Raw genomic sequence first — 14,005 nt, 5'->3', positions numbered from 1 at the left:
TTGTTGTGAAGAGTTTGATTGTTAATGCAAGATTTTGACACTTAACAAAAGCAGTCAGAGGAACTTGAATGAAGCCCTCTCTACGGAGGATGGCACATTTGTCTGTTGATTTCTACTTTTTCATGTTGCCTTTTTTTTTTAACATACATGACCTCCTCAACCTAACCTCCAAAGGTAAATTTAACTAAAAAATGTAATTCAACTATACACGGTCCACTCTTGCACATTTTGCATATGTTGTATAATCAAACCTGGCCACTCCAGTATTTGACCCTGACACAAATCCTTCAGGATTAGGGTCAAGGTCTCAGATCAGGTTTTGTGGTCAAGCATATAAGTCAAAGATTTGCTGTTTCAGAGTGAGGATTAAGAATACATTTGACATTCAGCCCTAAGCATCATTATCAAGTCTAGAATAAGCTGACACTAATGCGACATCATTGCTCAATTTTAGCATCATTTATGCATAAAAGCAGCCTAATCTCATGGAGTCTTGTAGATTAATAATGGATTTTTTAGCTTTACTGTATATTCATGAGTCACTTTGCTTTTTCTCCAAAGATAAACAGATCCTCGTCTGCCCCATCCAGGACTCCATTCCGACAAGCTTGACCTTCTTCCACCGGCTGATGACTTGAATCATTGTCAAATTAGAGGGGTCAGGTTAAATTATGCAACAGAGGGAAAGTGGTACTTGCCATCTGTCAGATGGGGTTATTTCATTAGGGACAGAGACAGGGTGTCTCTGGCTGCCAGGGTCTGGCACAGCATGGGATGCCTGTGCTGTTACAGTCATCATACATAGCTGCAGAGAGGTGAAGTCCCTCTGCGACTGGGGGACCACCATGGACCTCATTGTGGAAAAAATGAATAAATAAGGTTTGAAAAATGTTGTATAGTAGTAAATGGTGAGAGACAAATGATTTTTTGGATTATGTTCGTTACACCGACCCAGTCTCACATCAAAATGTGTAATAGCTAGTATTGGTCCACAGCACAAGAAGTATTAGTTTCACAGTAATGGCTATAAAATTGTGAGTTACTTACTTTATTTCTGCCTGTTCTTTTCTATTGTTCAGAGTCCATCTCACATGACCGTCAAGTGTCTGTCTGTGAAACCAAGAAATGGCAGACGTTCCTTTCATTCTCAGTGGAAAATGCAATATTTTAAGATCATTTCTGCATTAAAATGCATTTTGACATATTTCTTGTGAGAACTGTGTGTTTAATTATTTTCATAATCTTTGTTTAGTGTATGACCTTTAGTTTGTTAGTTATTACGAAGATTTATAGAGAATAGTTAAAATGCATGTGGCCTGTATGATGACAAAATGTGTGGTAAAGAAATGTCCACATAATCAGAATCAAACTCATTTAATGTCGTACACTGAGAATAAAACAAAGGTCCCTCATTTTTTATTTCACAGAAAGAAACTTCACATGTCACATGATATGGACGCAGGACGATAGAAAAGAAAAGGGCAGACGAAAAGTAAGTATCTCACATGTTATAGAGCCATTACTGTGCGTAATATGTGCACGCTGGCCTGCAAACTTGGTAATGTTCAGGTATGTTATGTCTGCACAATAGATAAGATTTTGAACTGCTTTGATGCTCTTCCTTCGTAGAAAGCACAACAAAACCTCAAAAGATTTCAACAAATTTAAAAACTTGATTCTTATCCAGTGATGTCTCAGCTTTTAACCTTCCTTTGGAGAGCTGACAGAGAGAGAGGAGTGCCTCAGGGCTACAGTCTAATAATAGTCATGTAACGCTCTTCGGGAAAATCCACTCTGGGCTGATTATCAGTGTGATCCACTCTACTAGTGAAAGTGCTGCAGTCAAAGTGGCAATGCCAGTGTGAAGTTGTGCCAATATCAACTCTGTGACCTGGTACTAGAGTTTATACGTGAGGATGTTCTTAGTCTTTTGTAATCCGTGTTGAAGATCTGTTCATAGTAGCTCTGTTTTAGGGAGGCTTGAGACGCCGCTCAACTCGTGACACTCTTGGACCCAGATGTTGGAAGCTTGGATACTATTTTTCCCTTCATTAAAGGGCTCAAAAGATGTGTTTGAGGCCTGTCGGACAAATTTTCCAGGAAGGTCAGGCTAAGCAGATCAAGTGGATTCAATGAACTACAGGTGTTTGTTGACACATCAGTCTCATATTTAGATCCTCTGGGTTGTAGCCGCCATGGAAGAACACTCAGGTCATGAGTTCAGTGTTTTGGTTATCACACTGTTCAATGCATTAGGGTTTGACAGAAAGACTGCTCATGATATTATTTTTGGCAGTTGAAAGAAGGGTGTGAAACAGCATTTAGATCTTCATATTATGCAATACATTCATTTTCAATTAACTGAATAAATAAAAATAGGAAACATCAAAAATAATTAAGGGTGCATTTGGGTGACAGGATTCATCAGCTCATTAGACCTGCTCCTGCTAAGAGACTGAGCCAGTCAAGTCAGTACTGCTCTCCAGATATCCAGTATTAAAGTGTATCACACAGGGTTTAACAGTTTCCCATTCATGACGTTGTGCACCAGTATGCAAAACACACCAACAGAGGGCAGCGTGACGAACTGTCCAGGTCAGAGGCAACACCACAACTGTCTGAAGTGAGGAGGAGAGGCATGTTCAGGCTCTGCAGACACACACGTAATGCATTCAGATATAAACCTCTTATTGCCCGAGCTACTTTTACCTAAAACTCATGACCCACTCTTTTCTAAACACTCGATGTGGGACATATAGGCCTATTTTAGGAAAATGTGGAAATCAGTTATGTCTGTTGAACAAAATGAATTCAGAAATTTTCTGTGGATGACTTATGTGAAGGGTGAAGAAGGAACCTAGAGAATGCATTTCAGTCTTTCCCTCCCGCTATACAGTAAATAGCCTTTGAAAATCTGGTGATTCATGATGCGCACATGACTGTGTGTGTGTGTGTGTGTGTGTGTGTGTGTGTGTGTGTGTGTGTGTGTGGTAGGAAAAACGAACTGCATCAGTCCTTTTTTTCTTATTCTTTGAGACAGTTTATGATAGAAAGCTGACAGAAAATGAAGGTAGAGACAGTGGGGGAATTACAGGCAGCAGAGGGCCCACATCTTGACTCATTTAGCACCTTTTACACCTTGGCAACCAGGATGCCTAAGAATGCATCCACTCTGCATTGATTTCGAGTCGATGGCTCAAATGACCTGGGAGCTATTGAAAAAATCGGGCGATGTATTCACCGAAAATGGTGATTTTTCATTCAAATATTCATGAAAAATAGAAATTCCACTAAAATCCAATAAAAACTGCTGTGTCTCATTCTACCAGTATAACGACACCTTTGGCCATTGATTTGGAGTCGATGGCTCAAATGACCTGGGAGCTATTGAAAAAATCGGGTGGTGTATTCGCCAAAAATGGTGATTTTTCATTCAAATATTCATGAAAAATAGAAATTCCACTAAAATCCAATAAAAACTGTTGTGTCTCATTCTACCAGTATAACAAGACATGTCGGCATTGATTTGGAGTCGATGGCTCAAATGACCTAGGAGCTATTGAAAAAATCGGGTGGTGTATTCGCCAAAAATGGTGATTTTTCATTCAAATATTCATGAAAAATAGAAATTCCACTAAAATCCAATAAAAACTGCTGTGTCTCATTCTACCCGTATAACAAGACATGTCGGCATTGATTTGGAGTCGATGGCTCAAATGACCTAGGAGCTATTGAAAAAATCGGGTGGTGTATTCGCCAAAAATGGTGATTTTTCATTCAAATATTCATGAAAAATAGAAATTCCACTAAAATCCAATAAAAACTGCTGTGTCTCATTCTACCCGTATAACAAGACATGTCGGCATTGATTTCGAGTCGATGGCTCAAATGACCTGGGAGCTATTGAAAAAATCGGGCGGTGTATTCGCCAAAAATGGTGATTTTTCATTCAAATATTCATGAAAAATAGAAATTCCACTAGAATCCAATAAAAACTGCTGTGTCTCATTCTACCACTATAACAAGACATGTCGGCATTGATTTGGAGTCGATGGCTCAAATGACCTGGGAGCTATTGAAAAACTCAGGCGTTGTATTCACCGAAAATGGTGATTTTTCATTCAAATATTCATGAAAAATAAAAATTCCACTAAAATCCAATAAAAACTGCTGTGTCTCATTCTACCACTATAACAAGACATGTCGGCATTGATTTGGAGTCGATGGCTCAAATGACCTGGGAGCTATTGAAAAACTCAGGCGTTGTATTCACCGAAAATGGTGATTTTTCATTCAAATATTCATGAAAAATAGAAATTCCACTAAAATCCAATAAAAACTGCTGTGTCTCATTCTACCACTATAACAAGACATGTCGGCATTGATTTGGAGTCGATGGCTCAAATGACCTGGGAGCTATTGAAAAAATCGGGCGTTGTATTCACCGAAAATGGTGATTTTTCATTCAAATATTCATGAAAAATAGAAATTCCACTAAAATCCAATAAAAACTGCTGTGTCTCATTCTACCAGTATAACGACACCTTTGGCCATTGATTTGGAGTCGATGGCTCAAATGACCTGGGAGCTATTGAAAAAATCGGGCGGTGTATTCGCCAAAAATGGTGATTTTTCATTCAAATATTCATGAAAAATAGAAATTCCACTAAAATCCAATAAAAACTGTTGTGTCCCATTCTACCCGTATAACAAGACATGTTGGCATTGATTTCGAGTCGATGGCTCAAATGACCTGGGAGCTATTGAAAAAATCGGGTGGTGTATTCGCCAAAAATGGTGATTTTTCATTCAAATATTCATGAAAAATAGAAATTCCACTAAAATCCAATGAAAACTGCTGTGTCTCATTCTACCCGTATAACAAGACATGTCGGCATTGATTTCAAGTCGATGGCTCAAATGACCTGGGAGCTATTGAAAATCTCAGGCGGTGTATTCGCCGAAAATGGTGATTTTTCATTCAAATATTCATGAAAAATAGAAATTCCACTAAAATCCAATAAAAACTGCTGTGTCTCATTCTACCAGTATAACGACACCTTTGGCCATTGATTTGGAGTCGATGGCTCAAATGACCTGGGAGCTATTGAAAAAATCGGGTGGTGTATTCGCCAAAAATGGTGATTTTTCATTCAAATATTCATGAAAAATAGAAATTCCACTAAAATCCAATAAAAACTGTTGTGTCTCATTCTACCAGTATAACAAGACATGTCGGCATTGATTTGGAGTCGATGGCTCAAATGACCTAGGAGCTATTGAAAAAATCGGGTGGTGTATTCGCCAAAAATGGTGATTTTTCATTCAAATATTCATGAAAAATAGAAATTCCACTAAAATCCAATAAAAACTGCTGTGTCTCATTCTACCCGTATAACAAGACATGTCGGCATTGATTTGGAGTCGATGGCTCAAATGACCTAGGAGCTATTGAAAAAATCGGGTGGTGTATTCGCCAAAAATGGTGATTTTTCATTCAAATATTCATGAAAAATAGAAATTCCACTAAAATCCAATAAAAACTGCTGTGTCTCATTCTACCCGTATAACAAGACATGTCGGCATTGATTTCGAGTCGATGGCTCAAATGACCTGGGAGCTATTGAAAAAATCGGGCGGTGTATTCGCCAAAAATGGTGATTTTTCATTCAAATATTCATGAAAAATAGAAATTCCACTAGAATCCAATAAAAACTGCTGTGTCTCATTCTACCACTATAACAAGACATGTCGGCATTGATTTGGAGTCGATGGCTCAAATGACCTGGGAGCTATTGAAAAACTCAGGCGTTGTATTCACCGAAAATGGTGATTTTTCATTCAAATATTCATGAAAAATAAAAATTCCACTAAAATCCAATAAAAACTGCTGTGTCTCATTCTACCACTATAACAAGACATGTCGGCATTGATTTGGAGTCGATGGCTCAAATGACCTGGGAGCTATTGAAAAACTCAGGCGTTGTATTCACCGAAAATGGTGATTTTTCATTCAAATATTCATGAAAAATAGAAATTCCACTAAAATCCAATAAAAACTGCTGTGTCTCATTCTACCACTATAACAAGACATGTCGGCATTGATTTGGAGTCGATGGCTCAAATGACCTGGGAGCTATTGAAAAAATCGGGCGTTGTATTCACCGAAAATGGTGATTTTTCATTCAAATATTCATGAAAAATAGAAATTCCACTAAAATCCAATAAAAACTGCTGTGTCTCATTCTACCAGTATAACGACACCTTTGGCCATTGATTTGGAGTCGATGGCTCAAATGACCTGGGAGCTATTGAAAAAATCGGGCGGTGTATTCGCCAAAAATGGTGATTTTTCATTCAAATATTCATGAAAAATAGAAATTCCACTAAAATCCAATAAAAACTGTTGTGTCCCATTCTACCCGTATAACAAGACATGTTGGCATTGATTTCGAGTCGATGGCTCAAATGACCTGGGAGCTATTGAAAAAATCGGGTGGTGTATTCGCCAAAAATGGTGATTTTTCATTCAAATATTCATGAAAAATAGAAATTCCACTAAAATCCAATGAAAACTGCTGTGTCTCATTCTACCCGTATAACAAGACATGTCGGCATTGATTTCAAGTCGATGGCTCAAATGACCTGGGAGCTATTGAAAATCTCAGGCGGTGTATTCGCCGAAAATGGTGATTTTTCATTCAAATATTCATGAAAAATAGAAATTCCACTAAAATCCAATAAAAACTGCTGTGTCTCATTCTACCAGTATAACGACACCTTTGGCCATTGATTTCGAGTCGATGGCTCAAATGACCTGGGAGCTATTGAAAAAATCGGGTGGTGTATTCGCCAAAAATGGTGATTTTTCATTCAAATATTCATGAAAAATAGAAATTCCACTAAAATCCAATAAAAGCTGCTGTGTCTCATTCTACCACTGTAACAAGACATGTCGGCATTGATTTGGAGTCGATGGCTCAAATGACCTGGGAGCTATTGAAAAAATCAGGCGGTGTATTCGCCAAAAATGGTGATTTTTCATTCAAATATTCATGAAAAATAGAAATTCCACTAGAATCCAATAAAAACTGCTGTGTCTCATTCTACCACTATAACAAGACATGTCGGCATTGATTTGGAGTCGATGGCTCAAATGACCTAGGAGCTATTGAAAAAATCGGGTGGTGTATTCGCCAAAAATGGTGATTTTTCATTCAAATATTCATGAAAAATAGAAATTCCACTAAAATCCAATAAAAACTGCTGTGTCTCATTCTACCACTATAACAAGACATGTCGGCATTGATTTGGAGTCGATGGCTCAAATGACCTGGGAGCTATTGAAAAAATCGGGCGTTGTATTCACCGAAAATGGTGATTTTTCATTCAAATATTCATGAAAAATAGAAATTCCACTAAAATCCAATAAAAACTGCTGTGTCTCATTCTACCAGTATAACGACACCTTTGGCCATTGATTTGGAGTCGATGGCTCAAATGACCTGGGAGCTATTGAAAAAATCGGGCGGTGTATTCGCCAAAAATGGTGATTTTTCATTCAAATATTCATGAAAAATAGAAATTCCACTAAAATCCAATAAAAACTGTTGTGTCCCATTCTACCCGTATAACAAGACATGTTGGCATTGATTTCGAGTCGATGGCTCAAATGACCTGGGAGCTATTGAAAAAATCGGGTGGTGTATTCGCCAAAAATGGTGATTTTTCATTCAAATATTCATGAAAAATAGAAATTCCACTAAAATCCAATGAAAACTGCTGTGTCTCATTCTACCCGTATAACAAGACATGTCGGCATTGATTTCAAGTCGATGGCTCAAATGACCTGGGAGCTATTGAAAATCTCAGGCGGTGTATTCGCCGAAAATGGTGATTTTTCATTCAAATATTCATGAAAAATAGAAATTCCACTAAAATCCAATAAAAACTGCTGTGTCTCATTCTACCAGTATAACGACACCTTTGGCCATTGATTTCGAGTCGATGGCTCAAATGACCTGGGAGCTATTGAAAAAATCGGGTGGTGTATTCGCCAAAAATGGTGATTTTTCATTCAAATATTCATGAAAAATAGAAATTCCACTAAAATCCAATAAAAGCTGCTGTGTCTCATTCTACCACTGTAACAAGACATGTCGGCATTGATTTGGAGTCGATGGCTCAAATGACCTGGGAGCTATTGAAAAAATCAGGCGGTGTATTCGCCAAAAATGGTGATTTTTCATTCAAATATTCATGAAAAATAGAAATTCCACTAGAATCCAATAAAAACTGCTGTGTCTCATTCTACCACTATAACAAGACATGTCGGCATTGATTTGGAGTCGATGGCTCAAATGACCTGGGAGCTATTGAAAAAATCGGGCGTTGTATTCACCGAAAATGGTGATTTTCCATTCAAATATTCATGAAAAATTAAAATTCCACTAAAATCCAATAAAAACTGCTGTGTCTCATTCTACCAGTATAACGACACCTTTGGCCATTGATTTCGAGTCGATGGCTCAAATGACCTGGGAGCTATTGAAAAAATCGGGCGGTGTATTCGCCAAAAATGGTGATTTTTCATTCAAATATTCATGAAAAATAGAAATTCCACTAAAATCCAATGAAAACTGCTGTGTCTCATTCTACCCGTATAACAAGACATGTCGGCATTGATTTCAAGTCGATGGCTCAAATGACCTGGGAGCTATTGAAAATCTCAGGCGGTGTATTCGCCGAAAATGGTGATTTTTCATTCAAATATTCATGAAAAATAGAAATTCCACTAAAATCCAATAAAAACTGCTGTGTCTCATTCTACCAGTATAACGACACCTTTGGCCATTGATTTCGAGTCGATGGCTCAAATGACCTGGGAGCTATTGAAAAAATCGGGTGGTGTATTCGCCAAAAATGGTGATTTTTCATTCAAATATTCATGAAAAATAAAAATTCCACTAAAATCCAATGAAAACTGCTGTGTCTCATTCTACCCGTATAACAAGACATGTCGGCATTGATTTCAAGTCGATGGCTCAAATGACCTGGGAGCTATTGAAAATCTCAGGCGGTGTATTCGCCGAAAATGGTGATTTTTCATTCAAATATTCATGAAAAATAGAAATTCCACTAAAATCCAATAAAAACTGCTGTGTCTCATTCTACCACTGTAACAAGACATGTCAGCATTGATTTGGAGTCGATGGCTCAAATGACCTGGGAGCTATTGAAAAAATCGGGCGTTGTATTCACCGAAAATGTTGATTTTCCATTCAAATATTCATGAAAAATAGAAATTCCACTAAAATCCAATAAAAACTGCTGTGTCTCATTCTACCACTGTAACAAGACATGTCAGCATTGATTTGGAGTCGATGGCTCAAATGACCTGGGAGCTATTGAAAAAATCGGGCGGTGTATTCACCGAAAATGGTGATTTTCCATTCAAATATTCATGAAAAATTAAAATTCCACTAAAATCCAATAAAAACTGCTGTGTCTCATTCTACTACTATAACAAGACATGTCGGCATTGATTTGGAGTCGATGGCTCAAATGACCTGGGAGCTTTTGAAAAAATCGGGCGTTGTATTCACCGAAAATGGTGATTTTTCATTCAAATATTCATGAAAAATAGAAATTCCACTAAAATCCAATAAAAGCTGCTGTGTCTCATTCTACCACTGTAACAAGACATGTCGGCATTGATTTGGAGTCGATGGCTCAAATGACCTGGGAGCTATTGAAAAAATCGGGCGTTGTATTCACCGAAAATGGTGATTTTTCATTCAAATATTCATGAAAAATAGAAATTCCACTAAAATCCAATAAAAACTGCTGTGTCTCATTCTACCAGTATAACGACACCTTTGGCCATTGATTTGGAGTCGATGGCTCAAATGACCTGGGAGCTATTGAAAAAATCGGGCGGTGTATTCGCCAAAAATGGTGATTTTTCATTCAAATATTCATGAAAAATAGAAATTCCACTAAAATCCAATGAAAACTGCTGTGTCTCATTCTACCCGTATAACAAGACATGTCGGCATTGATTTGGAGTCGATGGCTCAAATGACCTGGGAGCTATTGAAAAACTCAGGCGTTGTATTCACCGAAAATGGTGATTTTTCATTCAAATATTCATGAAAAATAGAAATTCCACTAAATTCCAATAAAAACTGCTGTGTCTCATTCTACCACTGTAACAAGACATGTCAGCATTGATTTGGAGTCGATGGCTCAAATGACCTGGGAGCTATTGAAAAAATCGGGCGTTGTATTCACCGAAAATGGTGATTTTTCATTCAAATATTCATGAAAAATAAAAATTCCACTAAAATCCAATAAAAACTGCTGTGTCTCATTCTACCACTATAACAAGACATGTCGGCATTGATTTGGAGTCGATGGCTCAAATGACCTGGGAGCTATTGAAAAAATCGGGCGTTGTATTCACCGAAAATGGTGATTTTTCATTCAAATATTCATGAAAAATAGAAATTCCACTAAAATCCAATAAAAACTGCTGTGTCTCATTCTACCAGTATAACGACACCTTTGGCCATTGATTTCGAGTCGATGGCTCAAATGACCTGGGAGCTATTGAAAAAATCGGGTGGTGTATTCGCCAAAAATGGTGATTTTTCATTCAAATATTCATGAAAAATAGAAATTCCACTAAAATCCAATAAAAACTGCTGTGTCTCATTCTACCAGTATAACGACACCTTTGGCCATTGATTTGGAGTCGATGGCTCAAATGACCTGGGAGCTATTGAAAAAATCGGGTGGTGTATTCGCCAAAAATGGTGATTTTTCATTCAAATATTCATGAAAAATAGAAATTCCACTAGAATCCAAAAAAAACTGCTGTGTCTCATTCTACCACTATAACAAGACATGTCGGCATTGATTTGGAGTCGATGGCTCAAATGACCTGGGAGCTATTGAAAAACTCAGGCGTTGTATTCACCGAAAATGGTGATTTTTCATTCAAATATTCATGAAAAATAAAAATTCCACTAAAATCCAATAAAAACTGCTGTGTCTCATTCTACCACTATAAAAGACATGTCGGCATTGATTTGGAGTCGATGGCTCAAATGACCTGGGAGCTATTGAAAAAATCGGGCGTTGTATTCACCGAAAATGGTGATTTTTCATTCAAATATTCATGAAAAATAGAAATTCCACTAAAATCCAATAAAAACTGCTGTGTCTCATTCTACCACTATAACAAGACATGTCGGCATTGATTTGGAGTCGATGGCTCAAATGACCTGGGAGCTATTGAAAAAATCGGGCGTTGTATTCACCGAAAATGGTGATTTTTCATTTAAATATTCATGAAAAATAGAAATTCCACTAAAATCCAATAAAAACTGCTGTGTCTCATTCTACCACTGTAACAAGACATGTCAGCATTGATTTGGAGTCGATGGCTCAAATGACTTGGGAGCTATTGAAAAAATCGGGCGTTGTATTCACCGAAAATGGTGATTTTCCATTCAAATATTCATAAAAAATTAAAATTCCACTAAAATCCAATAAAAACTGCTGTGTCTCATTCTACCAGTATAACGACACCTTTGGCCATTGATTTCGAGTCGATGGCTCAAATGACCTGGGAGCTATTGAAAAAATCGGGTGGTGTATTCGCCAAAAATGGTGATTTTTCATTCAAATATTCATGAAAAATAGAAATTCCACTAAAATCCAATGAAAACTGCTGTGTCTCATTCTACCCGTAAAACAAGACATGTCGGCATTGATTTGGAGTCGATGGCTCAAATGACCTGGGAGCTATTGAAAAAATCGGGCGTTGTATTCACCGAAAATGGTGATTTTCCATTCAAATATTCATGAAAAATTTAAATTCCACTAAAATCCAATAAAAACTGCTGTGTCTCATTCTACCAGTATAACGACACCTTTGGCCATTGATTTCGAGTCGATGGCTCAAATGACCTGGGAGCTATTGAAAAAATCGGGTGGTGTATTCGCCAAAAATGGTGATTTTTCATTCAAATATACATGAAAAATAGAAATTCCACTAAAATCCAATAAAAACTGCTGTGTCTCATTCTACCAGTATAAAGACACCTTTGGCCATTGATTTGGAGTCGATGGCTCAAATGACCTGGGAGCTATTGAAAAAATCGGGCGGTGTATTCGCCAAAAATGGTGATTTTTCATTCAAATATTCATGAAAAATAGAAATTCCACTAAAATCCAAAAAAAACTGCTGTGTCTCATTCTACCACTATAACAAGACATGTCGGCATTGATTTGGAGTCGATGGCTCAAATGACCTGGGAGCTATTGAAAAAATCGGGCGTTGTATTCACCGAAAATGGTGATTTTTCATTTAAATATTCATGAAAAATAGAAATTCCACTAAAATCCAATAAAAACTGCTGTGTCTCATTCTACCAGTATAACGACACCTTTGGCCATTGATTTCGAGTCGATGGCTCAAATGACCTGGGAGCTATTGAAAAAATCGGGTGGTGTATTCGCCAAAAATGGTGATTTTTCATTCAAATATTCATGAAAAATAAAAATTCCACTAAAATCCAATGAAAACTGCTGTGTCTCATTCTACCCGTATAACAAGACATGTCGGCATTGATTTCAAGTCGATGGCTCAAATGACCTGGGAGCTATTGAAAATCTCAGGCGGTGTATTCGCCGAAAATGGTGATTTTTCATTCAAATATTCATGAAAAATAGAAATTCCACTAAAATCCAATAAAAACTGCTGTGTCTCATTCTACCACTGTAACAAGACATGTCAGCATTGATTTGGAGTCGATGGCTCAAATGACCTGGGAGCTATTGAAAAAATCGGGCGTTGTATTCACCGAAAATGTTGATTTTCCATTCAAATATTCATGAAAAATAGAAATTCCACTAAAATCCAATAAAAACTGCTGTGTCTCATTCTACCACTGTAACAAGACATGTCAGCATTGATTTGGAGTCGATGGCTCAAATGACCTGGGAGCTATTGAAAAAATCGGGCGGTGTATTCACCGAAAATGGTGATTTTCCATTCAAATATTCATGAAAAATTAAAATTCCACTAAAATCCAATAAAAACTGCTGTGTCTCATTCTACTACTATAACAAGACATGTCGGCATTGATTTGGAGTCGATGGCTCAAATGACCTGGGAGCTTTTGAAAAAATCGGGCGTTGTATTCACCGAAAATGGTGATTTTTCATTCAAATATTCATGAAAAATAGAAATTCCACTAAAATCCAATAAAAGCTGCTGTGTCTCATTCTACCACTGTAACAAGACATGTCGGCATTGATTTGGAGTCGATGGCTCAAATGACCTGGGAGCTATTGAAAAAATCGGGCGTTGTATTCACCGAAAATGGTGATTTTTCATTCAAATATTCATGAAAAATAGAAATTCCACTAAAATCCAATAAAAACTGCTGTGTCTCATTCTACCAGTATAACGACACCTTTGGCCATTGATTTGGAGTCGATGGCTCAAATGACCTGGGAGCTATTGAAAAAATCGGGCGGTGTATTCGCCAAAAATGGTGATTTTTCATTCAAATATTCATGAAAAATAGAAATTCCACTAAAATCCAATGAAAACTGCTGTGTCTCATTCTACCCGTATAACAAGACATGTCGGCATTGATTTGGAGTCGATGGCTCAAATGACCTGGGAGCTATTGAAAAACTCAGGCGTTGTATTCACCGAAAATGGTGATTTTTCATTCAAATATTCATGAAAAATAGAAATTCCACTAAATTCCAATAAAAACTGCTGTGTCTCATTCTACCACTGTAACAAGACATGTCAGCATTGATTTGGAGTCGATGGCTCAAATGACCTGGGAGCTATTGAAAAAATCGGGCGTTGTATTCACCGAAAATGGTGATTTTTCATTCAAATATTCATGAAAAATAAAAATTCCACTAAAATCCAATAAAAACTGCTGTGTCTCATTCTACCACTATAACAAGACAT

The sequence above is a fragment of the Pagrus pagrus genome, assembly GCF_965226575.1.
Source record: "Pagrus pagrus genome assembly, chromosome: 18".
Taxonomy (NCBI): domain Eukaryota; kingdom Metazoa; phylum Chordata; class Actinopteri; order Spariformes; family Sparidae; genus Pagrus; species Pagrus pagrus.
This window is presented reverse-complemented; position numbering follows the sequence as displayed.